Source organism: Halichoerus grypus, chromosome 5, assembly GCF_964656455.1.
Source record: "Halichoerus grypus chromosome 5, mHalGry1.hap1.1, whole genome shotgun sequence".
Lineage (NCBI taxonomy): Eukaryota > Metazoa > Chordata > Mammalia > Carnivora > Phocidae > Halichoerus > Halichoerus grypus.
Window position 1 is genome coordinate 91,495,700 of NC_135716.1, and position 27,774 is coordinate 91,523,473.

At 43.4% G+C, this 27,774-nt stretch overlaps 1 long non-coding RNA gene across 1 annotated transcript; it reads left to right on the forward strand.

The window, feature by feature from the left end:
- Positions 1–2,562: 2,562 nt before the first annotated feature.
- Positions 2,563–4,838, forward strand: LOC144381752 (uncharacterized). The gene is made up of 3 exons (XR_013447531.1): positions 2,563–2,606; positions 3,644–3,939; positions 4,659–4,838. It is a non-coding gene; the product is annotated as an uncharacterized LOC144381752 (long non-coding RNA).
- Positions 4,839–27,774: the final 22,936 nt, after the last annotated feature.

Sequence of the window (27,774 nt, forward strand, 5' to 3'; positions counted from 1 at the left end):
GTGGGGATATGATGGAGGGCACTGTACCAACAGATGTGGTTCCTGCTCTCAGGAAGCCCACGGTCCAGTGGGGGAAATGGCTTCAGTTAATCACACTATTATGTAACTAACTACTCAGCGAGGTATCAGGAAAGGAGCACGGTTTCCATGGGACAGCGTGGCATGGGAACAGATCACATGACACACTTTGTTGCTATTATCACCTAGCCACCGGTTCTCAAATTTTGAATTGCAAGAGTCACCTAGGCCACATCCCCAGGGAGTCTGATTTCCAAGGTCTAGAATTTCCCTTCCAGAAATTTACATTTTTAACATGCTCCTCCACCTCCCTCTCCAAGCGATTCTCAAGCAACAGACCTTTGACCAAATTTTAAGCAAGGATGACCTAAGGTTAGTGTGGAGCCTTAATTAGGGATTGGTGCCTCATGGAGTCTCTTGGACAGTTTCTGTGTTTCTTTGCTGATTCCGCTCCAGGCCATTCCTGAAGCTTGGCGGATGAGCCAACGGATTTTCTTCTTTGCTCAAGCTCCTTTGAGTTGGATTTCCATCACTTAGAAACACTCCCTCCTGCCTAATTTAGGTCCCTCTGATCTCTGCGAGCTCCCCTCAAGATGTCTGCTGGCTCTATGATGAATACAGGATGGGCAGGGGTGAAGTCATGATTTATTGTTCAAAACAACAGTTAGCAAGCATCATTACCATTCTAAGCCTTGCCCCCCACCCCCGCCCCTTACAGCTCCTCACATGCATCTGTAGGCCTTTTGTGACTTCATACAATGCACAAAATATGAGCCAGTCTCGAAATACGAATTACTGACCAAACAACACTGGTACTTATATGTCCATGGCCAAATTAATTTTGGCTGGATGATTACTCCGTATCTCCAAACCACACAGCGTGGGAACTGGGTGTTTGCCTTCCGGAGTCACATGATCCGGATCCGGATCCGGATCCTGGCTCTGCTGGCTCTGTGATGGGGGACTACAGTCACCTCACTTCTCTGAACCTTAGTTTTTCCATATACAGAACGAGTACAATGGACAGGACTTACCTCATCGGCCGGTTGCAAGTACTAAACGCACCATTGTACATAAAGAACTTAGAATAGGGCCTGGCACACAATCAGCGTTCAGTAAATATTAGCTATTATTATGTGGGTTTAAATGCGCTTACGGTAGCACTCCTTCCAGAGGGTTTTCCCAGCCCGATAACCTTTTATCCACAGTAGGAAATCTTGTTTGTAACTGCGTTTCCCTTTTCCCCTAATGAATACTGTTTTTCCATTGCAATCTACTATTTCCCTCCCATCTCCTAGGGTTTTGGCCTCCTTTACTTCTCTCTTTTCTGCCAATTCGGTGTCCTCTTCTTTTCATGAACTCCCAAGTCTCTGTGAGGCCCCCTTCCGTAACCTCAAGGTTCTGCTTTGAGTCTCTGTCACTGTGTATGTCCCGAGGAACCCCAGGGCAGCGCCAGGCACACCTTTGCCCCCAGCGCCTAGCGCCCACCATCATGACAACCGAAGCTATATGCCCTGTGCCAGCTGGCTAATTACACAACTCGTGCCATTCTGACTTAGTCCCCTGAACTTCTGCATCCCTCACTTGTAAATTGAGGCTAAGAACACCTACTTAATTGGATTGCTGGAAAAATTGAAGGTGATGATATACACAAAGCCCAGTTTAATACTTAATTACTATTATTATCTACAACTGTAGAGAAAATAAAACAGATGAAAGGTCTACATTTTCACACACACATGCACCCTGTTTCATTTGCAGACTCTCGAAGGTGAGGTCAAAACTCGACCAACAAAGCTGACCACGGATCTCCAGCCCCAGCTTGGAACGATGAGGGCTTCACTCCATCCTGGCTGGAAGAACCTGTTACTGGTCACTACCATCACTATCATTTCGCTCTATCACTTCTGTTGTTGTTTTTTACTTTCCATATCATTTATTTCTGCTCTAATCTTTTTTTTTAAGAGTTATTTTTTCTTTTTAAGATTTTATTTATTTACTTGTTAGAGAGAGAGAGAGCACAAGCAGGGGGAGCGGCAGGCAGAGAGAGAAGCAGGCTCCCTGCTGAGCAAGGAGCCTAATGCGGGACTCGATCCCAGCACATGGGATCATGACTGAGCCGAAGGCAGATGCTTAACCGACTGAGCCACCCAGGCGTCCCTCTGCTCTAATCTTTACTGGTTTGCTCCACAACTTTAACTCAGTCTTTCGGTCTGTCTCTCTGGTAAAATACACACAACATTGAAATTACCCTTAGCTATTTGAAAGTGTATGGTTCAGTTGTGTTAATCGCATTCACATTGTTGTGACACCAATCTCCAGAACTCTTTTCTTTTCTTTTTTTTTTAAGGATTTTATTTATTTATTTGAGAGAGAGAGAGCACAAGCAAGGGGAGCAGCAGGCTCCCCACCGAGCAGGGAGCCCGAAGCAGGACTCAATCCCAGGACCCTGAGATCATGACCTGAGCCAAAGGCAGACGCTTAACGACTGAGCCACCCAGGCGCCCCTCCAGAGCTCTTTTCATCTTGCCAAACTAAAACTGTGTATCAATTAAGCCACTCCCCATTCTTCGCTGCCCCAGCTCCTGGTAACCACCATTCTACTTGACTGCTCCACGTACATCTTATAAGGGGAATCATACAATATTTGTCTTTTTGTACCTGGTTTATTGCTTAACATAATATCCTCAACTTTCATTCGTGTTGTACCATATGTCAGAATTTCTTCACTTTTTAAGGCTGAATAATATTCCATCGTATGCATCTACCACATTTTGTTTATCCATTCATCGTCAGCAGACAGCTGGGTTACTTCTACCTTGTGGCTATCATGACTTCTGCTGCTGTGAATATGGGTGCACAAATCTTTCTTCAAGACCCTGATTTCAATTCTTTTGGGTATACAGGTATGCCCAGCTTTTTGAAACTTTGCATCAAGGCACTTTGCTTTTACAAAAGACCTACATTAGTACCTGTTTTTGCTAACCCAAAGGAATCCAAAGAGGATTTTTGCTTTTGTGAAAAAAGGTAAAAAAGCAAGAAGAGCATTCAGCGTGTGTTTTGCAACAAGCCTTTATGGGGCAGTTCACCTGCCAGTGGCAAGCGTGGCCCTTTGGGGCTCCTTCCCCCGGGAGCTAACACCCAGCATCTCGGCATTAAGCCACCACAGCCTTGAACTGTGTCCGTGCACATCTGTGATGTGTCTCGATTTATTTTGTGCGTCTGTTAGCAAAATGCATCCTAAGTCATCAGAAAAGCCTAAGAGAGGTTACTCTTTGGATCTGGGAATCCTAAAAAATTTCCCATATAAATTAATGGTAATGACCTCTTTGCTTTCTGCCATTTCAGCTTACGAAAGTTTTCATAGGAACACTTCTTTCAGGTAGCGGGGAAACCTGCATGCCCAGAAGCAGACTTGCTGGATCATACAGTAATTCTATCTGGAATGTTCTGATGAGCCGCCATGCTGTTTTCCATGGTGGCTGCACATCTTACGTTCTCACCAACACTGCACATGGGTTCCAATTTCTCCACATCCTCATCAACACGTCTTTTCTGGTTTTCTGGTAGAAACCCTCCTTGTGGGGGCGAGGTGATCCATAACTCTGTTTTTCCCTGGCCTTAGGGGTTCTCTGACCCAGGACCGGCCTCAGAGGCAGGCTTTCCATCACCACCTGAAGGCGGTGGGCAGAGTTCCGACAGAGGGAGCACGGACGCCCTCCATTCCCTCGCTCATCAGGATCACCCTAAATAGGAGTGCTTTCACTGAGCGGTTGAGAAAACAGACTCAGAAGGATGAAGCAACCTGCCCAAGAGCACACAGCTAGAAAATGGCATTTGAACTGGGCCCCACGCCGTGTAGGTGTGGACGAATGAATGGCCACGTACATCAGCATCCACACTGTACTCTCTGAGTCCAAGGTGAGAACACTCCCTCTCTGATTCTCTTAAAGCCATACAACCCTCTGCTCAGCCGCCCCTCCCCCGGCCGCTCAGGGGCCTGCTGGGCTGGGGGGAGAGGAAACAAAGCAGACCGCATTTATTGTTTAACCAAGTGCCCAGGTGAACCTGTTGTGGTGCTGTTTATGATTCCAGTAAGATGCGTCGTCCCAAGCATTAGAAGATTTACAAGAGTTTCCTTCAATTCCAAAACTCAAAGAGGGAGGGGCAAATGTCAACCAGCTGGGGTCCCTTTAAGTAAGAGCTGCTCGCAGAGAGAGCCATTACAAAATGATGCATTGGGCTTGGCTTTGCCTGACCTCTGTGCAAACAGCTGCAGTTTCAAGATCTCCCCGCCCCCGCCCTCCCCCCCCCCCCCCCCCGCAGCGGCTGGGTGGAGCCCCTGTTTGGTCCAGAGGGACACGAAGCGGGAGGTAAGGCAGGGGAAGGCGCCCCCGAGCCCAGCTGGAGAGGACTGGTCCTGCCTGAGCCAGGCCTGCAGAGGCAGCCAGCCGGTTCTACTCAGGCACAGGTATCTTAACTGTCCCCTGAGGGATTACTAGTCAATGGAGGCACAGCCCTAGTGGAAGAGGTAGAAACCTTTTCAAGGTGAACACGCATGCGCTGTAGTGTTCGTGTCACAGCCACAGGTCCGCGATGCTTGACTGTCCCATGCCTGTTACGCTCTCAACTTATTTCAGAAGTGACTTTCGTGCCGTGATCTGGTCATGGAGAAGCCAGAGGTCAGTCCAGGGAGAGCTATGCCCTGGAGGAAGACTGGGAGAGGAGCCGAGAGGTGCTTGCAAGCCCAGCTCTCTCAACAGCTACATGGAGCGGGGCCGAGGCGGGGGGGGGGGGGGGGGGGGGGGGGGGGGGGGGGGTGCAGTGAAGGAGGGCCTGGGGCTTTGCCTGGAAGGGAGCCCAAAGAACCTTTATTGGTGGAGTCCATAGCCAATGTGGTTTGCACAAACATTGCGCAGATACGACAATCCACGGACTGGAAGATGAGACAGGGGAAATGCAGGACTATGTTGGGGATGTAGAGAAGTTTGTCAGCTTCTGCAGGAGAGAAATGACAGTCAGAACAAGTGGTTGGTTATGAAGGGGTTAAAGGTGTGTTCTGACTGATCAATAAAATATCTATTAAAATCTAAGATCTACTTTGTGCAGGGCTCATGGGAATTTTAAAAGTGAGTGCAACCCTCAAGGATGTACACATTAAAAAAATCATATCTCCACATTCAGAAGCTATATATATATACACACATATACGTATGGCGGAAAGCTCAGACTCTGGCCCCAGAGAGCTTAGGTTCAAGTCCAGCTCCACACTTACGTGTGAGCTCATACAAGTGGCTTACCTCCAGCAGTTCTCAATTTTTAATCTGTAAAAAGGGGTGTTGTGGTCCCCATTGTAAAGCATAGGACACACTTGTACACTGCACACTACTTGGCCCAGAGTGAGCACTTAGTAAAAGTTGGCTATTATTAATTAATTAATTTCAAACCAGGGCTAATAAAAAAGCAGAGTGGCACCTACTATGTATGAGGCTCTGGGCCAAATTATATCAATGAATTCCTAATATTTAATCCTTATGACTATGAGTCCGGCAGCTAATATGCCCCTGTTACAAAGGAGAGGCATCCCAGGGGGAGGGCTGGCCTTGCCACCGCACCGAAACGAAGTGAACTGCTGGAAAAAGGACGGTGGGTGCATCCCTCTGAACTGGCTTCAAGTCAGTATTTGCTTGAGAAAGTATAGTAAGAGGTGTCATTTAGAATAATATCACTCGTAGGCTGGTGAAACGGAGTCGAATGGGATTGCTTTCTTGAGCCCAGTGGCTCCTCCATCTTGTTCACACAAAGCACTGAGGGGCCCACATCTCCCCAGATGTCCTATCTGCTGCATCTGTGGCAGCTCCTGAGCAGGCCCAGCACCTCTAGGACTTCTGTGAGAGGCAACAAACACCAGGCCTTAATGTGGAGGGGAAGGAGCCTGAGGAGGGGTCGAGGAGTGAGAGCAACCCTTCGTTTAAGAATTAGTTCTCGAAAAGGGAAGCCAGATGGACCAAAGGAAGAAAGACAAAGGCACATGCATCTCACTTTCAAGATGTTTTCACACAGGCTTGGGCTTCTTCATGTTCAGCTACTGGTTTAGACCTGCTGAATCAATCATATCTCAGTGCTGGAAAGGACGGAGGGGCGGATGTGTCCAGCCACACGATCCTACTGGTGGCAGGTAACTTGTTGAGCGTTACACAGCTAGCTAGTGACAAAGTCCAGATTAAACCTTAGTTTCCTCATTCCCGGTGCAGTGCTATTTCCATTTTCCTCCTATGGCTCCCACATTGCTCATTTTCCAGATCCCTCCTGTAAGACTTTGTCCCTGGCCCCAGAGCGGCAGACCCTTTGGACAGGAGCCAATGGTTCAGGGAGCCGCAGGAGAGGGTGCACCCGGGGAGGCTGGGGGATGGGCCACCCTGCAAGTTCATTTTATTCACTTCAATGAGACCAAATGGAATCGGAGCATTAACATGTTGAGTGCGCCTCTGTGCTGTCTAAACCAGCCCTGAATACTAACCAGGAAGCTTAGAGGGAGCTAAAAATAACTGGCTAATCACCACCAGGAAGAATTAACAAGGACTTGGAAGAAAGGAAAATGTCTTAATATTCCATCTCCCTACAGCTGGACTCCAGCTGCGGCTAGTCCCCTCCTGGCTTCCACAGGGCAGGTAATTAGGCAGTACGGAAGCTCCAACACTTATGGGCCCTGGGAGGGGGCCTGCCCCAGCCTGCAGGAGGGTACATGGAAATAGGGTTATTTGGGGTGAGGTGTTGGGAAACAGTGAACACAGAAGAAATGCAATGCGACAGGAGGCAGGTTTTGAAGAATAAAACAGTTATCAGAGTTTATACTCCTTCTTTGTTGAGAAAGCAGCATCCTTGATTAAAGGGAAACATCATTATATTCTGCCTTGCAGACCTTCAGAAAGTCTTCTGTAAGCACAGGTGCCTAGTTCAGCACTGAAGTCCATGCCCTGGGTACCCCATCAAATTGAGGTCTTCCTGGCAAAATTACCCTCTTTGGACAAGGACCAATGGGAACCCACAATAAACCAAACATTGTGATGGAGCAGAGCATGTGAATAAAACCATGAAGTCATGACTAGAATGATTTGTTCACAGAACGTGAAAGAGTAGGAATAGGAAACAATTATTGCAATTTGGAAAAGGTCAGTTCAAGAGAAATAAAAAAAAGAAATATCATTTTGTAGAGGGCAGGGTAATACTCGAAGAGCTTACTTCCTCCAAAAGATTTAATGGGTTTAAATAAATAAATATAAATTGGTTTAAAAGATTCATGAATACACATTCTTTTCAATTGCACATGGAACATTCTCCAGGATAGATCACATGTGAGGCCAGAAAACAAGTCTCAGTAAATTTAAGAAAATTGAAATCAGGGCGCCTGGGTGGCTCAGTCAGTTAAGCATCTGCCTTCGGCTCAGGTCATGATCCCAGGGTCCTGGGATAGAGCCCCACGTTGGGCTCTCTGCTCAGCAGGGAGTCTGCTTCTCCCTCCCCTCTCTGCCTGCTGCGTCCCCCACCCCCCACCGCTTGTGCTCTGTCTCCCTCTCTAATAAATAAATAAAATATTAAAAAAAAAATATTAAGCATCTTCTTTTCCAAACACAATGGTATGAAACCAGAAACCAATTACAAGAAAAAAACTGGAATAAACACGTACACATGGAAGCTAAACAACATGCTACTAAACCACCAATGTGTCAGCAAAGAAATCAAAGACAACATAAAAAAATATATGGAGACAAATGAAAATGAAAACACGATGGTCCAAAATCTTTGGGACACAACAAAAGCAGATCTAAGAGGAAAGTTTATAGTGATAAAGACCTGACTCAAGAAACAATAAAAATCTCAAACAACCCAACATTACACCTAAAGGAGCTAGAAAAAGAAGAGCAAGCAAAACTCAATGCTAGTAGAAGGAAGGAAATAATAAAGACCAGAGCAGAAATAAATAGAGAAAAACAGTAGAAAAAATCAATGGAACTAAGAACTGGTTCTTTGAAAAGATAAACAAAGTTGATAAACCTTTAGCCAGACTCAAAAGAGAGAGAGAAAGAGAGAGAGAGGACCCAAATAAGTAAAATCAGAAATAAAAAAGGAAAAACAACCAACACCACAGAAGTATAAAGAATTATAACAGAGGGGCACGTGGGTGGCTTAGCCGGTTAAGCATTTGCCTTCAGCTCAGGCCATGATCCCAGGATCCTGAGATGGAGCCCTGTGTCGGGTTCCCTGCTCAGCAGGGAGCCTGCTTCTCCCTCTGCCTCTCCCCCTTGCTCATGCTCGCTCTCTCTCTCTCTCAAATAAATAAAGTCTAAAAAAAAAAAAAGAATTATAACAGAATACTGTGAAAAATTATATGCCAACAAATTAAAATAGATAAATTCCTAGAAACATACAATCTTCCAAAGTTGAATTAGGAAGAAATAGAAAATGTGAACTAGTATTGATTACTAGTAACAAAATTGAATTGGTAACCAAAAAGCTTCCAACAAACAAAAGTCCCCAGGACCAAACAGCTTTACCAGTGATTTGACCAAACATTTAAAGAAGAGTTAATACCTAGTCTCAAACTATTCCAAAAAATAAAAGAGGAAGGAGAGTTTCCAAATTCATTCTACCAGGGCAGCATTACCTTGATACCAAAACCAGAAAAAGACACAAGAAAAGAAAGACTGAGCCTCCCAGGGTCTTGGGATCGAGCCCCACATCGGGCTCCCTGCTCGGCAGGAAACCTGCTTCTTTCTCTCCCACTCCCCCTGCTGTGTTCCCTCTCTCACTTGTGTGTGTGTGTCTCTCTCTGTCAAATAAATAATAAAATAAAATCTTTTAAAAAAAGAAAGACTACAGGCCAATATCCCTGACGAACATGGATGCTAAAATCCTCAAGAAAATATTAGCAAACTGAATTCGGTAATACCGTAAAAGAATCACTCACCACAATCAAGTAGGATTTACTCCAGGGCTGCAAGGGTGGTTCAATATTCACAAATCAATCAATGTGATACATCACATTAAAATGAAAAAGAATAAAAACCATATGATCACCTTGATGCAGAAAAAGCGTTTGACAAAATACAACACCCATTTATGGTAAAAACTCTCAACAAAGCGGGTTTAGAGGGAACATACTTTGACATAATAAGGACATACATGAAAAAACTCACAGTTAACATCATCCTCAATGGGGAAAAACTGAAAGCCCTTCCTCTAAAGTCAGGAACAAGACAAGGATGGCCACTCTTACCACTTTTATTCAACATAATACTGGAAATCCTAGCCACAGCAATTATACAAGAAAAAGAAAAGACATCCAAATTGGTAAGAAAAGTTTCACTCTTTGCAGATGACATGATACTACATATAGAAAACCCTGAAGACTGCATCAAAAAACTATTAGGGGGCGCCTGTGTGGCTCAGTTGGTTAAGCAACTGCCTTCGGCTCGGGTCATGATCTCAGGGTCCTGGGATCGAGCCCCGCATCGGGCTCCCTGCTCAGCGGGAGGCCTGCTTCTCCCTCTCCCACTCCCCCTGCTTGTGTTCCCTCTCTCGCTGTCTCTCTCTCTGTCAAATAAATAAATAAAATCTTTTAAAAAAAAACAAAAACAACTATTAGAACCAAGAAATGAGTTCAGTAGAGTGGCAGGATGCAAAATTAATATTTAAAAATCTGTTGTGCTTCTATAGACTAATAATGAAATAGCAGAAGGAGAAATTAAGGAAACAATCCCATTTACAATTGCACCAAAAAGAATAAAAGACCTAGGAATAAATTTAAGCAAGGAGGTGAAAGACATATACTCTGGAAACTATAAAACATGGATGAAAGAAATTGAAGATGACACAAACAAATGGAAAGATAAATTGTGCTCATGGATTGGAAGAATTAATTCTGTTAAAATGTCCATACTACTCAAAGCAATCTATAGATTCAGTGCAATCTCTATCAAAATACCAGTAGCATTTTTCACAAAACTAGAATAATTACTTAAAATAATTACTTAAAATTCGTATGGAACCACAATAGACTCCAAATAGCCAAAGCAATCTTGAGAAAGAAGAACAAAGCTGAACATATTACAATCCTAGATTTTAAGATATGCCACAAAGTTGTAGTAACAGCATGGTACTAGCGCAAAAACAGACACATGGATCAATGGGACAGGATAGAACGCTCAGAAATAAACCCACACTTATATGGTCAATTAATCCGTGAGAAAGAAGGCAAGATTATACAATGGGGGAAAGACAGTCTTAATAAACAGTATCGTGAAAACTGGACCACTTTTGTACACCATACACAAAAATAAACTCAAAATGGATTAAAGACCTAAATGTGAGACCTGAAACCATAAAACTAAAAGAAAACGTAGGCAGTAATTTCTTGGACATTCCCCTTAGCAACCTGTTTAGGGATATGTCGCCTCAGGCAAGGAAAACAAAAGCAAAATTAAGCTATTGGGACTACATAAAATAAAAGTCTTTTGCATGGCAAAAGAAACAATCAACAAAACAAAGGCAACCAACTGAATGGGAGCAGATATTTGTACATTATATATCCAATAAGGTTAATATCCAAAATAGATAAAGAACTTACACAACTCAACACCAAAAAATAATCAGATTAAAACATGGCCAACAGACACATGAAAAGATGCTCAACATCACTCATCATGAGAGAAATGCAACTCAAAACCACAATGAGATATTATCATTTTATACCTGTCAGAATGGCTAGTATCAAAAACACAAGAAATAACAAGTGTTGGCAAGGATGTGGAGAAAAGGGAACCCTCATGCACAGTAGATGAAAATATAAATTGATGCAGCTACTGTGGAAAGCAGTATGGAGATTCCACAAAATATTAAAAGAAATACCACATAAGCCAGTAGTTCTACTACTGGGTATTTAACCAAAGAAAATGAAAACACTAGTTTGAAAAGATATATGCACCCCTATGTTTATTACAGAATTATTTACAATAGCCAAGATATGGAAGCAACCCAAGTGCCCTTCAATAGATGAATGGATAAAGAAGATGCTGTGTATATATATATATATATATATATATATATATATATATATACACACACACAATGGAATATTATTCGACCATAAAAAAGAATGAAATCTTGCCATTTGCGACAACATGGATGGAGCTAGAGGGTACCATGCTAAGTGAAATAAGTCAGACAGAGAAAGATAAACACCATGTGGTTTTACTCCTACATGGAATCTAAAAAATAAAACAAATGGACAAACAAATAGACTCTCAAATTCAGAGAAAAAAACTGATGGTTGCCAGAGGGGCAGGGGGTGGGGGGATGGGCAAAATAGGTGAAGAGGATTAAAAAAAAATTCACGAATGACAAGTACCTTATTGAAATAGCTGCCAGTAAGGAGCTGTTTGGTGGCACATCCCGGACCACTGGATTCACTACCACGGGCAACATGCTCATGATGCTCCCCCAGCCCATGTGCTTGGCGCAGGCAGGTAGTGTGTCTGCCGGGAGTGAAAAGAAGAGGCAGAGCGATGTGAAAAAAAGAATATGGACTTTGGATGTGGAAGATGGGTTCAAGGCCCGTTCCACCAATTTTTAGCTGGATCTGAGCTGGATGCGGACAGCTACGTTTAGCGTGGCTCTCTGGGTCTTTATTTTCTCACCTGCAGATAAGGATGACAGCAACATCATTTTCTCTCTAAGGGGAATCAGACCACCTCACCCATGTGAAAACACTTCATTCTAAAGTTCCACACAGATATTCATAACTCTTAAACTCTGGAAAGAGACAGACATGAATCAGCCCCATCCTTCTGATGCACAGATTAAGACAAAGAAGTATCTGACTGCGCAGCACCCACACCTGTTTCCCAACACAGTCTTCCTTGATTAGGCGAGTCTCGCCGTCCTACTTCTTCTGCTGTTTATCCTGGCGTGGGGCTCTACTGTCTGGGTCCGCTACTGCCGTGGCCTTGGGGGAAGGGCACGATCAGTGAGTTGCAAGGGGGCCAATTTTGGGAAGTCATAAAGTCCTTGTGTTCTCTTCCCACAGCCAGAGAGGCCCCATCCGGCCGCCTGAGTCACACTGTGGTCCCCAGAGAGGGGAGAGCAGCCTTCACTGAGACGGCAGGGCTCCAGAGGATCCTGCGTGGGGTGCCAGGGAAAGGCAAATCAGGAGTTTCAAGAAAATCCACTGGTCTGATTGTTGTTCCTGCTCCAAACCAGTAGATTTTTATTTTATTTTATTTTTTTATTTTGGGGGCTCTTTATCTGACATTACTTAAAACTTCTAAACAGCATGATGGCCTTGAAAGAGGAAAGAACAAAATTTAGAAAACTAAGTTCAAATGGCAGTTGGGTCACTTATTGATTACAGGACATTATCAAATAATTGAACCGCTGCGAGCTTCCTCTGGTAAAGAGGAGAGAGGCTGGCCCTGCCGCCTCGCCGGGCTGCCATGGGAGCCATTTGAGAACATGTGTAAGAAACAGTTATGAACTAGATTATCTCATCAGATGTGAGCTTAAGTCATTATTTGAGCTGTTGGGTAGATGATTCTTAATAACAACTTGCATTAGAATAACACTTTATTTGGTCATTGATTAAGGTATAAATTAATAAAATGTGCCCCTTTTAGTGTATGGTTGTGAGTTTAGACAAACACATACAGTTGTGTTAGCACGAGCGGAAGGAAGACATAGAACCACTCCACTACCCCAATCCCTGATGCTCCTTTGCGGGTCAGCGGTTCTTCCCATCCCAAAGAGGTGGCAATCTCTGCTTCAATCACCCCCTGGCAATCACGGATCTGTTTTCTATCCCTACATGTTTTACTTTTTCCAGAATGGCATATAAATTGAGTAATACAGCATGAAGCCTTTTGAATGTGGCTTCTTTCACTTATCATACTGCATTGTGATTCATCTAGCTTATTTCATATATTCAGTAACTCATTCCTTTTTATTGCTGAGTACGTAGTATTTCATTCTGTGTGTGTTTCCCATAGTTTCTTTATCTATTTGGATTGTTTCCATGAATAAACCACTATTAATATTTGTGTATAGGTCTTCGTGTGAACGTAACTTTTTATTTGTCTTGGGCAAATACCTAGGAGTGGGATTGCTACATCATATGGTAGGTGTTTGTCTACCTTTATGACACTGAGAGACTGTTTTTGTTTTTTTTTTTAAGAGAGGGAGAGAGAGACTCTTAAGCAGACTTCAAGCCCAGCACAGAGCCCGCTATGAGGCTCGATCTCACGGCCCTGAGATCACAACCTGAGCCGAAATCAAGAGTTGGATGCTTAACTGACTGAGCCCCCCAGGCGCCCCTGACAGTTTTTTTTTTAAGCGGCTATAGAATTTTGCATTCTCGCACAGCACTTAAAAAAAAACCCTTGAAAAAAATATTCCTAAGCCCTCATGGGTTCAATTTTATTTTATCTTGCAGATAGCTCTGCGTGATAGGGAGGGTACAGTCACTACCCTTGTGTAAGGGGGGGATGTGAGGGCTGAAGGGAGAAATTGCTGTGGCAGAGGCTGCTGTGGTCCCCAGTAGATCTCCTCTCCCCTTCTTCCTTTTAGTGAAGACTCTCCTTCTCCCTGCTGAATTGGGGAGAAATCAAGAAACTACATTCCCCAGCTTCCCTTGCATCTAAGAGGCCATGTGACTAGACTCTGGCCAGTGGGATATGAGCAGGAGTCATATGTGCAAACTCCAATTCAATTCCAGAAGGGCTGAGTTTGCTCCCTCTTCGCATTCTCTTTTCCGTCGCCTGCTGGCTGGAATGTGGCTGTGGACTTGCGGATGAAGACAGCACAAAAATGGAAGAAACCTGAGTGCTTGATTGATGTCATGGGACGGGGCTGCCCTGACAGCCAGGGCCACCCAGACTGTTATGTGTCCCCTCCTTCTCCCATTTAAGTGTGGGTTCTCTTTGCCATCACAGCTTGACATTTATCCTAGCTACTACAGTCCCATGCCAGGTAAGCGGGAGCACATTATAGTGGTCCGCCCAGCCTCTTCCGTCTTGTATAGAAAATTATTAAGAAAATTAACTCTGCTGAAAAAAAGATATCCCCTGGGGGGTCACCTCTTTTAATTTCCCACACCCCTGAGGAGCTGGTCCCGCTGCTCTGCAGGAGAGGCATTTATTTTGTTCATAGAGGACTTCATGTGAAGGAACAGCAAGAAATGAAGTCGTTCAGGGTAGGACGGGACCTGAAAGACTCTGGAGGTCAAACTGAGGCAGCTGGACTTCATGGCTTAAGCAGGAGGCAGAAGACACTTGCAGAGGGAACCGAGAAGACGGAGTTTGGGTCTGGCAGCTGTGTAGTGAGAAGATAGGAGGGGAAGAGTCCAGGGGTAGGAGGCCCTCTCGGGAGGAGACATGAGGACTTTAGGAATGCACAAGCAGAGGTTGGGGGGCTGCCCACACATCGCATGAGGAGAAAAGGAGCCAACGATGAAGGGAAAGTAGATGGGTGGACTTAGGTTATAGGAAAACTGAAATGGATTGCTAAGACTCCTCTCCCAGGGCCACCTGCAGTACCCAGCCCTGTCTACTCCCCTTCCTGCTTTCCTAGCAAGCCCTTCTTCACTTGTTGGCAACACCCTGTTTGTTTAGTCTTCAAATCCCATGTCAAGGGCCAAATAGGTCCTGGCCTATCCTCCGCAGTAACACAACATCCCCAGCCCAGAACCCCAGATCCCAGAGGGAAGGGAAGGAGGTGGCAAAGATTTTGACACCATAGGTAATGGGGAGCCATGGTAGGTTTTGGAGGAAGGGGGTATCTTATTGAAGATGATATTCGAGCTAATAGTGGAAGTCCCACCGCCAACGAATAGTCCTACACAAAAAGTGATTAGATTAATTCAGGTTATTAATTAATTCGTCTAGGACCTAACTACAATTTTGAAAACAGGATATAAAGCTGCTTGGGGGTCTATGGACAAAGTTTAATGACAAAGAAGAATGGATTTAAGAAGAGACGGTATGTTGAAGAGGGCACAGGGATTGACTTCTATGTCCTTATGTTGAATTATATAATTTTAGGATGCAATGGGATCTTCAAAATCATCAAACGGTGAGACGTGGAAGAATGGAAGGCTCCCGACTGAAAGGACACCTGGGGACAAGTCCCAACTCTACCACCAACTAGCCTTGTGGCCTTAAGCCAGTCATTTACCCTCTCTGAGCTCCAGATGGGCCAACCATACGATGACCCTTACAGCTGCTAACTTTTCCACCATGTAGTGCAATTCAGTAACACATAAACCAAATGTGAACATGTCACCTACACGGTTGATGGTGAATGGGCTTGCAAATAAGAAAGAAAACCGCAGGAATTTATAGATCTATGTTTCTCAAACAAGGTACAGGTGCCCCTGGGAGTGCTCAGCAGTGCCCCAGTGGTATAAAGAGCCACAGGGTGAACAAGGAATGTCTTCTTGAAATGTCAGTTATATTTGCTAGTCAGTGGTTTCAAATATATTTATAAGATATCAAAAATAAATATATTAGGAAAGTAATACAGTCTTCTAATATGTTAAAAAAATAGAACATAAAACTTCAAAAATTTTTGAGCAGAGGGAGGGGAGAGCTGTTTGGAACCATGTGTCTGTGCATGCTTGGGGGCGGGGGGGGGGTAAGATTATAAATAAAGGCAAGACAAGATGGAGAGAGGAGGGCGAAAGCTAGAGAGGCAGGAGGGAGCCTGAAAGAGGGGAGTGAGAGAATGGGAACCAGCCCAGGCTGAACCTTCTGTGGTCATAGAAAGCACACAGCCACTGCTGAGACAAGCCACGGGTAGAGCTTCTACATTTGTCATTGCTGGGATTGGAGCTGGCTTGGGCGATCACCAGGATCTATAAACTCCAGAGATTTTATTTTTCTTTCTCAAGTTCAAGGTTACTTCTTCCTCCCCTCTGGGCCCTTTTGGATACAGCGGCTTTTATTACCTTGGCAGAACAAAACATTAGCTGTTCTTCAAAGTGTCTTTCTGCTCGTGGAGCACAGCCCTGCCTATTTACCCCGTAAGGTGCTTTCCCCAGAGAAATCAGCCTTGGCTGCAAGTCTGCAGGCCTCTGGGAGGTGTAATTTGCTAAAGGAGTTCAAATAAATACACCACCCAGAGCAGAGCCATGCCCAAGGCTGGAAAGAATCCACCTGCTGAAAGGCCCTGCTCCTCCCAAGTGGCAGCTTCAGGGGCTGAAACAGGAAAGCCCCAACAATAGGAGGAACACAGAGCTTTGTCCCAGCATTTACAGGCATGGGGAAAGACAGACCCTCTTTTTATGTTGTTATTTGGCAGCTGATGGGGAGGGAAAGGCCGAGCTGGGCCCTCTGAGCCTGGCTTCCAGTTTGTCAGTGGTCTGTCCTGACTGAGGCCCCAGGCCTGGTGAGCAGGGCAGGGGCACTGGGGTGGCCCTGGCCCCGGAGTCAGCAACCCCCCCCCAGTGTCCAGTGACTCTCTAGAGTACATTTCCCAGGGCCGATTATGCGCAGACACCAGGATGGGGCCTGGAACACAAATCCACATTAGAATCTGCAGTTGCCCTTGAGAAGGTCACAGGGTGGAGAAGACCCATAACCAGTAATTATGTTTGGAACCATGTGTCTGTGCATGCTTTGGCGGGGGGGGGTGGTAAGTTTCACGTGAAGGGAAGTCAGGATGCTGTGAGGAGCGCCGTACCCACTTTTACACTAGAGTAAATAGAATGCTGCGGGCCCCTGGGGGGACCCAGAGGGGAGACTGTCGGAAGAAATGTGTCGCCCCAGGGTGGCATGTAAGCGCATGGTTATGATACCTCAGCTACAGTGTACTTTCTTCTCACCTTCTTTTTCTCCTCTGATCTTTTGGGCAAAAGACACAGATTTGAAGTGGCCGGGGTGGGGGGACGGGGGGGGGGAAGGTAGGAGGGAAGAGTTCTTCTCCAGGCCTTGGATCTGCGAGGCCCTGGTCACCAACACAGCAGGGCCTTTTTCACAGAGGGCAGTACCCTCGGGAGCTCAGAGGGGCAGGTGACTGTGAGGTAGAATGTGAGGGACCACGCAGGGCTCCCCAGCAGACATGCGGACCAAGGGTTGGCAGAGGCCCACGGTTCCATGGAAGGCCTAGAGGGCATTCTCACTTTCTTCTCAACTTCCAGCCAACCAACAAAGTGGAAAATTATTTACTTTCCCTCCCTTCATTGCTCCTTTTCTCAAACATATTGGTGGTTTTATATCTTCTGGGTGTAACCGATTTGGAACATTCTGTCTCAGCAAGACGTCCCTTCTTGGAGAGCATTCAGAAAGAGCTGCCCTTTCGCGCTTAGAGCAAACTGAGCCTCAGGTAGACGTTGTCACTGTCCAGGTGCTTTCTGGTGGCTCCTCTCTTTGGAGGGAAGCTGGACCAGAGAAAATCAGCGAGGAATCTGCAGTAGCTGATCCTGGGGGAGGCAGGCAAAGGACTTAATGAGACTGGTTGAAATAGAGTCATTTGCGGTTCTTATTGAAAGCCAGTTGCACACATCAGATTTGTACAGGCAGGTGCTTGAAAGCACAGACGTATTGCCTCATCTAAACGAAAAAAAAAAATTGCACCACTGGGCATGTTGTTTGTCTTCATTTCTCTTCCTTCTGGGTGTTATTGTAGGACTTCCAGGCCCAGGAGAAAGGGACTAGATCCCACAGAATGAGCCTTACAATCCAGCAGGGGTTCCCTCCAACTTCCAGAATAAATTTCAACTCCCCCACTCCCCCCCACCACCAGCATTGCCTAGGGCCTGCTATTCATTTCTAGTGAGGAAAAATGTTATCCAAAACTAAGCAGCAGGCAAACTGTATTTTGCACCTTTGTGGCCCAAATGTAACAAATCATCAGGGGTGACTGTTTAAAATGAGAACTTAATCCCACTTTGACCTTCCCCTCACACTCATGCTTCTGCTCATCCCCCTAGTTGACTGTATTACCTGATTATCTGTCAGTTGGCTGGGGATACAATTTGGCTCTTCCAAAATCAGAGAGAAATGAACCCTTATCATTTGCTTCTTAAATGTGCCAGGTCTTTTATTTTTTTTCTCCCCCTCTTTTGACTGACATTCAGCACACCCAGCATCTTAGATCATCCTGCTACAGCTGCTCTTTGGTATAACTGTTAACCTGAAAAATAAAACTGTCAGTTATTTTACCGGCAAAATAGGTTTATTCAGGAATAGAAGAGAATTGCAATCTGGGACATGCAAACTATGTCAAAACTATAGGCAAGTCCAGACAACAAAGGAGAGGAACGCTTTTTTATAGAGGAAAGAGGGGGAGCTGGGAGGGGCTCTTTTAAGTAAAAAGTGCATTAGTGTAAACCAGGAGTTTGAAGTGTTGTGGCTTCTCATTGGCTGAGTTGTGACAGTCTTTTATTGGCTGAGCTGTTGCCAGGCAAGGAGAAAATCTTCCTCCAGCTGGGATCATAAAGTAGGCTTCTTTCTGTTGGGAATGCAAATCACTCTCATCATGTAGGGGTCTGCAATTGACGATGAGTGGTAGTGCCCCCTTCTGGCTTCCTTTATTCACTTTCACACAGCCAATATGCACTCGATAATGTTATGACCTTGAGAAATGACTGTGCAATCTTTCTCACTTTAAAATCTGGCTAGTTGGGGCGCCTGGGTGACTCAGATGGTTGAGTGTCTGCCTTCGGCTTGGGTTGTGGTTTCCAGGTCCTGGGATCAAGCCCCACCTTGGGCTCCCTGTTCTGCGGGGAGTCTGCTCCTCCCTCTTCCTCTGCCTCTCCCCACTGCTCTTGCTCTCTCTCTCTCTGTATCTCTCTGTCTCAAATGAATAAATAAAAAATTCTTAAAATAAATAAATAAAATAAAATCTGGCTAATTATACAAGATTCTTTTTCCTAACTATATAAGCCTTCTCTGAACCAGCACACTCTTTTGTCACCTTGCTGGTTTCTTTGCTACCAAGATAATAAACTTTGACATGTGCTCAAGATCAATTTGTCTAAGACATTTAATATTTTGACATCACCCTGCCCTCAGGGTACATCTGGCTCCAAAGGTTTTCTCAACCTCCTCCTCCCCAGGCATTTTCAGGTGCATAGAAGACAGGTAAGTCTCTAGTCCCTGCTCCCACACCCCATGCCCACTCCATCCTTTCTTTTTAAAAAATCTGCTTACGTCTATTTGTCTTTCAGGACTCAATTCAAGGCCATCTCTTTCTGACAGGGTCCCTCCCCCTACCACACACCCTACAATTCCTAGTCCCTGCTCCCATACCCCATGCCCACTCCATCCTTTCTTTTTAAAAAATCTGCTTACGTCTATTTGTCTTTCAGGACTCAATTCAAGGCCATCTCTTCCTGACAGGGTCCCTCCCCCTACCACACACCCTACAATTCCTCTCTCCACACCAGGTTAAGGGCTCCTCTGTGCTCCTGTGATCACTTTGTTTATATTATTCATCCAGCACTATAAGAACAATACAAGTTTCAAACTTGCCATTTTCTAACCTAATCGTGAAGTCTATGAGAAATATTTCTAGCTAACATTGATTTGAGAGCTTACTGTGCACCAGGTACCATTCTGACAGCTTTCTACAAATGATCTCATTACAGTTTTGGAACAGCGCTGTACGCTGTAGTAGACATTCTTGTTGCCTACCAAACAACCCGCTCCCTTCTTCATGGCTGGCAGAGACCTAATTTTGTTCAGATGTCTACTACTTTTCCTAGCAACTCAAGGAAAGCTATATCCCAATTGGTCAAAACCAATTACTGTGATCCCATTTCTCTTGGGGTGACTGGTTTCAGTATGGACATGTGAAAAAATTCTAGCCAATGGGATATGAAGAGAAGCCTAATGAGTGGGGGACAGGGAGGTGCTTCTCAATAATTTCTGGATGCCAGAAACTTTAGCAATCATTTTGCAATTAGCAGGGGAATTAGCCTGACAGTAAGGAGACAAAGAAAATGTCAGAACCAAGAAATGGAAAATAATTGTGTCATTGATTACTGAGGTAACCACCCCAGAAGTATCAGGACTTCTTTTTGTGTGAGGAGATATAGTTTCTTTACTGTTTAAATTGAATTACTTGTAGCCAAAAGCATCTTAATCATGATGAAATCCTTTAGAATGTTCTGTTATTATTTCCATTTTACAAATGAGATAATTGCAGCTCAAAGATGTTAAGTAAGTACTTTGCCCAAGATTAACTGCTTATAAAAAGTTAACCTGCCTCTAGGACTTTTTTTTTTCTAAAAAGTCCTAAATGAGGTCAGACTTGCTATCTAACTTGCTTACATCAAGCCCCACCCCCATCCCATGCTCCAGAGGAACTGCCCCTCCCAGTCACACTTGCCTCAGTCCCAGCTCAGTGGGCCCCTCTCCGAAGACTGGCCCAACCCCCTGCCAACCCCACATCTCCCAACTTGGGAGTTCTGCAGAGTCGTGGTTCTGGCGGTGGCGGTGATCGGTCTCATTTCACAAACAGACCAAATCACACCTAGTTAAAATGCACCACATGCAGGCTAGGGACTGAACACTGCCCACAAGAGGCAAAGAGAGCTTCTGCAGACAACTGGCCTGAAGGATAACGTGGCCAGGATATAATAGTAGAGCATACGCAGCACACACTGGAGTACTCCCTGAAGTGCCAGGCCTGGGGAATAGGGAGCACTACATGGCATGGCACTAAAGGACCTCTTCTTCATAAGCCATTACCCTCAAGAATGAGAGACATAGCTGACTTTCCTAACACAGAGAGACAGGCACAGAGACTTAGATAAAATGCAAAGACAGAGAAATTGATCCCAAATGAAAGAACAGGACAAGACAATGGCCAGAGATCTAAGTTAAACAGATACAAATAACATGCCTGACAGAGAATTTAAAGTAATGATTATAAGGATATTCATTGGATTTGAGAAAAGAGTGGAAGACATGAGTGAGACCCTAAAGACAGAGATAAGGAATAACATAGCAGAGATAAAGAGTTCAATGAACGAAGTGAGAAACACACTTGATAGAATGAACAGCAGGCTAGAAGAAACAGAGAAATGAATTAATGACCTAGAAGACAGGGTAATGGAAAGTAATCATGCTGATCAAAAGAGAGAACAAAAGAATTATGCAAAATGAGACTAGGCGTAGGGAACTCCATGTGACTTCATCAAATGTAATAACATTCATTATTATAGGAGTCCCAGAAGAAGAATAAGAGAGAAAAGAGAAAATTTATTTGAAAAAAGAATAGTGGAAAACTTCCCTAATCTGGGGAAAGAAACAGATAACCAGATCCAGGAAGCACAGAGAACTTCCATCAAAATCAGCAAAAGCAGATCCACACCAAGACATATTGTAATTAAACTGGCAAAATATAGTGATAAAGAAAAAATTTTAAAAGCAGCAAGACAAAGGCTGAGTAACTTACAAGAAAAAAACTCATAAGGCTCGCAGGGTGTTTCTCAGGAGAAACTTTCCAAGCCAGAAGGGAGTGTGGTATATTCAAAGTGCTGAATGGGAAAAATCTGCAGCCAAAAATACTCTATCCAGCAAGACTATCATTCAGAATAGAAGGAGAGATAGAGAGTTTCCCAGACAAACTAAAACTAAAGGAGTTCATGACCACTAAACCAGCCCTGCAAGAAATATTAAAGGGACTCTTTGAGTGAAAAAGAGACCAAAAGTGACAGTATAAAGTTAGGGAACACAAAAGCAGTAAAAATGACTACTTCTGTAAAAATCAGTCAAGGAACTCACAAGATAAAAGAATATAAAATATAACAACATATACCTAACACGTGGGGAGGAGAGGAGTAAAGAGTGGGTTCAAACTACAAACCTAATGGTAACCACAAATCAAAACCCACTAATAAATATGCAAAGAATAAAGAAAAAGAAATCCAAATATATAACTAAAGAAAATCAGCAAACCATGAAAGAGACAAAGACAAGAGAGGGTCAGAGAAAATCTTCAGAAACAACCACAAACCAAATAATAAAAGGCCCATAAATACATATCTATCAATAATTACTTTGAATGTAAATGGGCTAAACATTCCAATCAAAAGACACAGGGTGACAGAATGTATAAAAAACAAGACTCATCTATATGCTGCCTATAAGAGACTCATTTTAGACCTAAAGACACCCACAGATTGAAAGTGAGGGGATGGAGAAACATCTATCATGCAAACGGATGTCAGAAGAAAGCGTGAGTAGCAATACTTGTATTGAATTATATTGAACAAAGCAGGTTTTTTTTTTTTTTTTTAAGAGAGAGAGAGAGATTATGAGTTGCTGGTGGAGGGGCAGAGGGAGAGGGAGAGAGAGAATCTTAAGCAGGCTCCACACCCAGTGCAGAACCTGACACAGGGCTCAATCTCATGACCCTGAAATCATGACCTGAGCTGAAATCAGGAATCGGACGCTCAACTGACTGAGCCACCCAGGCACCCCCAACAAAGTAGACTTTAAAACAAAGACTGTAAAAAGAGACAAAGAACAACACTATATAATAATAAAGGGGACAATCCAACAAATTGTAAATTTGTATGCACCCAAATACATAAAACAGCTAATGACAAAGAAGCTAATCGATAATAATACAATAATAGTAGGGGACTTTCATACCCCACTTACATCAATGGACAGATCATCTAAACAGAAAATCAGCAAGGAAACAATGGCTTTGAATGACAGACAGACTGGAAGAGATGAACAGATATATTCAGAACATTCCATCCTAAAACAGCAGAATACACATTCTTTTCAAGTGCACATGGAACCTTCTCCAGAATAGATAACATATTAGGCCACAAAACAAGCCTCAAAAATTCAAAAAGATCGAAGTCATACCATGCATCTTTTCTGGCCACAACACTATGAAACTACAAGTCAACCATAAGAAAAAATCTGGAAAGACCACAAATGCATGGAAGTTAAATAACATTCTACTAAACAATGAATGGGTCAACCAGGAAATCAAAGAAGAAATTAAAAAGTACAGAGAAATGACTGAAAATGAAAACACAAGAGTCCAAAACCTTTAGGATGCAGCAAAAGAGGTCCAAAGAGTGAAGTTTACAGCAATACAGGCCTACCACAAGAAGAAAAATTTCAAATAAACAACATAACCGTACATCTAAAGAAGCTAGAAAACAACAACAACAACAACAATAAACTAAGCCTAAAACCACCTGAAGGAAGAAAATAATAAAGTTTAGAGCAGAAAAAAATGATATAGAAACTAAAAAAAAAAAAATAGAACAGATCAATGAAACCAGGAGCTGGTTCTTTGAAAAAAATCAATAAAATTGATAAACCTCTAGCCAGACTTATCAAAAAGAAAAGAGAAAGAACCCAAATAAATAAAATCACAAATGATAGGGGAGAAATAACAACACCACAGAAATACAATTATAATAGAATATTATGAAAAACCACATGCCAACAAATTGGACAACCTGGAAGAAATGGATAAATTCCTAGAAACATATAAACTACCAAAACTAAAGCAGGAAGGAATAAAAACTTGAGCAGACTGATAACCACCAAAGAAATTAAATCAGTAATCAAAATCTCCCAACAAACACGTTCAGGACCAGATGGCTTCATAGGCAAATTCTACCAAATATTTAAAGAAGAGTTAATATCTATTCTTCTCCAACTATTCCAAAAAATAGAAAAGGAAGAAAAATTTACTATTCATTCTATGAGGCCAGCATTACTCTGATACCAAAACCAGATAAAGACACCACAAAAAGAGAACTACAGGCCAATATTCCTGATGAACATGGATGCAAAAATTCTCAACAAAATACTAGCAAACCAAATCCAACAGTACATTTAAAAAATCATTCACCATGAGCAAGTGGGATTTATTCCTGGGTGGCAAGGGTGGTTCAATATTCACAAATCAATCAATATGATACATCACATCAATAAGAGAAAGAATAAGAACCATATGATCATTTCAGTAGACACAGAAAAAGCATTTGACAAAGTACAACATCCATTCATGATAAAAACCCTCAACAAAGTAGGGATAGATGGAACATACCTCAATATCATAGAGGCCATATATGAAAGACCCATAGCTAACATCATCCTCAATGGGGAAAAACTGAGAGCTTTTCCTCTATGGTCAGGAACAAGACAAGGATATCCACTCTCACCACTGTTACTCAGCATAGTACTGGAAGTCCTAGCCTCAGCAATCAGACAATAAAAAGAAATAAAAGGCATCCAAATCAGCAAGGAAGAAGTCAAACTTTCACTGTTTGCAGATGACATGGTACTACATAGAGAAAACCCTAAAGACTCCACCAAACAACTGTTAGAACTGATAAACCAATTCAGTAAAGTTGCAGGATACAAGATCAATGTATAGAAATCTGTTGCATTTCTATATACCAATAATGAAGCAGCAGAAAAAGAAATTAAGACAACAACCCCATTTACAACTGCACCAAAAATAATAAGATACCTAGGAATAAACCTAACCAAAGAGGTGAAAGACCTGTACTCTGAAAACTATAAAAGACTGATGTAAGAAATTGAAGATGACACAAAGAAATGGAAAGACACCCCATGCTCATGGATTAGAAGAATAAATATTGTTAAAATATCTATACTACCCAAAGAAATCTAGAAATTTAATGCAATCCTTATCAAAATACCAACAGCATTTTTCACAGAATTTACAACAAACAATATTAATAAAATTTGTATGGAACCACAAAAGACTCTGAACAGCCAAAGCAATCTTGAAAACGAAAATCAAAGCTGGAGGCACCACAGTTCTGGACTGCAAGTTATATCACAAAGCTGTAGTGAGCAAAACAGTATGGTGATGGCATAAAAACAGACACATAGATCAATAGAACAGACTAAAAAACCCAGAAATAAACCCACAACTATATGGTCAATTAATCTTTGTCAAAGCAGCAAAGGATATTCAACAAATGGTGTTGGGAAAACTGGACAGCAACATGCAAAGAAACTGGACCACTTTCTTACACCATACACAAAAATAAATTCAAAATGGATTAAAGACCTAAATGTGAGACTTGCAACCATAAAAATCCTAGATGAGAACACGGGCAGTAACCTCTTAGACATTGGCCATAGCAACTTTTTCTAGATAGGTCTCCTGAAGCAAGGGAAACAAAAGCAAAAATAAACTACTGGGACTACATCAAAATAAAAAGCTTCTGCACAGCAAAGGAAACAATCAACAAAACTAAAAGGCAACCTACAGAATAGGAGGAGATATTTGCAAATGCCATATCCAATGAAGGGTTAGTATCCAGGGTTGCCTGGGTGGCTCAGTCGGTTAAACATCTGTCTTCAGCTCAAGTCATGATCCCAGAGTCCTGGGAGCAAGCGCCCCCCTCCCCCCCATCAAGCTCCCCGCTCAGCAGAGAGCCTGCTTCTCCCTCTCCTTCTGCTGCTCCCCTTGCTTGTGCTCTCTCTGTCAAATAAAAAATTAAATCTTAAAAAAAATGAAGGGTTAGTATCCAAAATAGATAAAGAACTTATAAAAGTGAACACCCAAAAAACAAATAATCCAATTAAAAATGGGCAGAAGACATGAACAGGCATTTCTCCAAAGAAAACACAGATACAAACAGACACATGAAAAGATGCTCATCATCACTTATCATCAGGGAAATACAAATCAAAACTACAATGCAATAACACCTCACACCTGTGAGAATGGCTAAAATCAACAACACACAAAAAAACACAAAAACTGTGCTGTGACCCTGGCCTTTGACTGGGGCTTAGTCCCTTGGCATCAGCAAAGAGCCTGATACAGAGTGGCCTGCAGGAAGCCGCTTCAGGGTATCCCCAGAGCCTAGGAACTGCTAGAGCATGGATCGGGCAAGCGGAGCTTTAAGGACTTCTTGATCCTGCTTCAGTTTTTGCTCCACCGTGGGTACCACATCTGTATGGACATCAAAGCCTTCAGCCAGTCTGGAAACTGACCAGAACTCTGCAAATTCCTTATATAAATACTGGATCTACTCCTATGCTTACCATGTCAGGGTCCTGGGCGGGGCACCCGGCTCCTCCATTTGCCTCTAAATTTTCTGGAACCGAGTGGACTTCTTCCCCTGTCGTTTTAGGGTGCTGGCGGCGGCGGGGTGAAGGGGTAATCGAGAACCAATGGCAGAAGCCATACTGAGAAGCAAGATGGGTGGCTGAAGAACCAAGCCCTCTTCTCTCTACTGGCAAGAGCAACCAGGACATGTGTGTCTGCTCAGACCCGCTCTGTACACTGCCCTGGAAATCTGCCTAGAACAGGCCGTGAGCGTGCGGAGCTTTCTAAACGGGTGACGGACTACTTACTTCACTGGTGAGGGAGCCCACGGTGGGAAGACAGCTGAACACCTGGCCCTGCGCCCCCAACAACCAGCAAGAAACGAGGGCCGCTGCGCATGCGCCTCACTTCCTGCAAGTCCCTCTCCGCGCTGCGCGTGCCCGGTGGAAATTGGTCCCCGAGGGGCAGGTGGGTACGGCCTTGGGTTTTGAACCACAGTGAGTGACTGCAGCAAGGACACGCCCTGCCCAGTGAGAGGCTCAGAGTAACCCTCGTGTGGATAAAAACCTGCCTCTGGGGCTTCAAAAAGGATATACAAAACCTCTATGGAGAAAATTACCAACGTTTACTGAAAGACAAAAAAGAAGCCCCAAGTAAATCCAACACGACAAGTCCATGAATTTCGATTATTATAAAATTTCCAATCCTCCCCAAACTATTAATTGATCATGATGAAGAGAAAAAAAGGGAACTTGAGTTACCAGATATCAATGCTTGAAATGAAGTAACTAAGATTTCAAAAGCATTGGGTAGACTAGTGCTTCTTAAACTTTTCTGCTCATAGGAATCTCCTGGGGATCTTGTTTATCGCAGGTCTTAATTGAGAAAGTATGGGATGCAGCTTGAGATTCTGCATTCTGAACAAGGTACCCGGTGATGCTGATGCTGCTGGTCCGAGGACTACACTTTGAGAAGCAAGGGAGTAAATAATTGAAAGAATAGAGAGCCCAGAAACAAACCCATGCATTTATGAAAGCTTGCTATACAGTAAAGACGGCATAGCAGATTAGTAGGAAAAGTGAACAATTTAATAAACTGGGCTGACCCCTGGTCCTTACAAGAGGGACATAGGAATGTCAAAATGAGGGAGAGATTTGAAAACTCTATGTGGTTACTTTGAAGATTGAGGAAGGGGCCACAGCCAAGAAATGGGTTCTAGAAGACAGAAAAGACAAGGAAATGGATTTCTCCCCTAGAGCCTGAAGAAGGAATACAGCCCTGCCTACACATTGATTTTAGCCAAGTGAAAGCCATATCTGACCTTCTGACCTTATAAGATAGTAAATTTGTTGTGTTCAGCCACTAAGATTGTGGTAATTTGTTACAGGAGCATTAGGAGACAAATGCATAATATTAACAAAGGGCACCATAAAACAAAGTGAAAAGATAAGCCACAGATTAGGAGATTTTTACAAAGCATACAGCATGCAGGATTAGGATACAAGAATATAAGGTGAACAACAAGTCAATAAAATAGGACAAGTGACCCACTAGGAAAACAAGCAAAAGATATGTATAGAATTCACAGAGGAGAATACCTCAGTGGCCAAGAGTAATAAGATGCACAACCTCACTAATAATTCTGGAAATGAAAACTGGAAAAATTAGATACCATTGTACACCCATAAA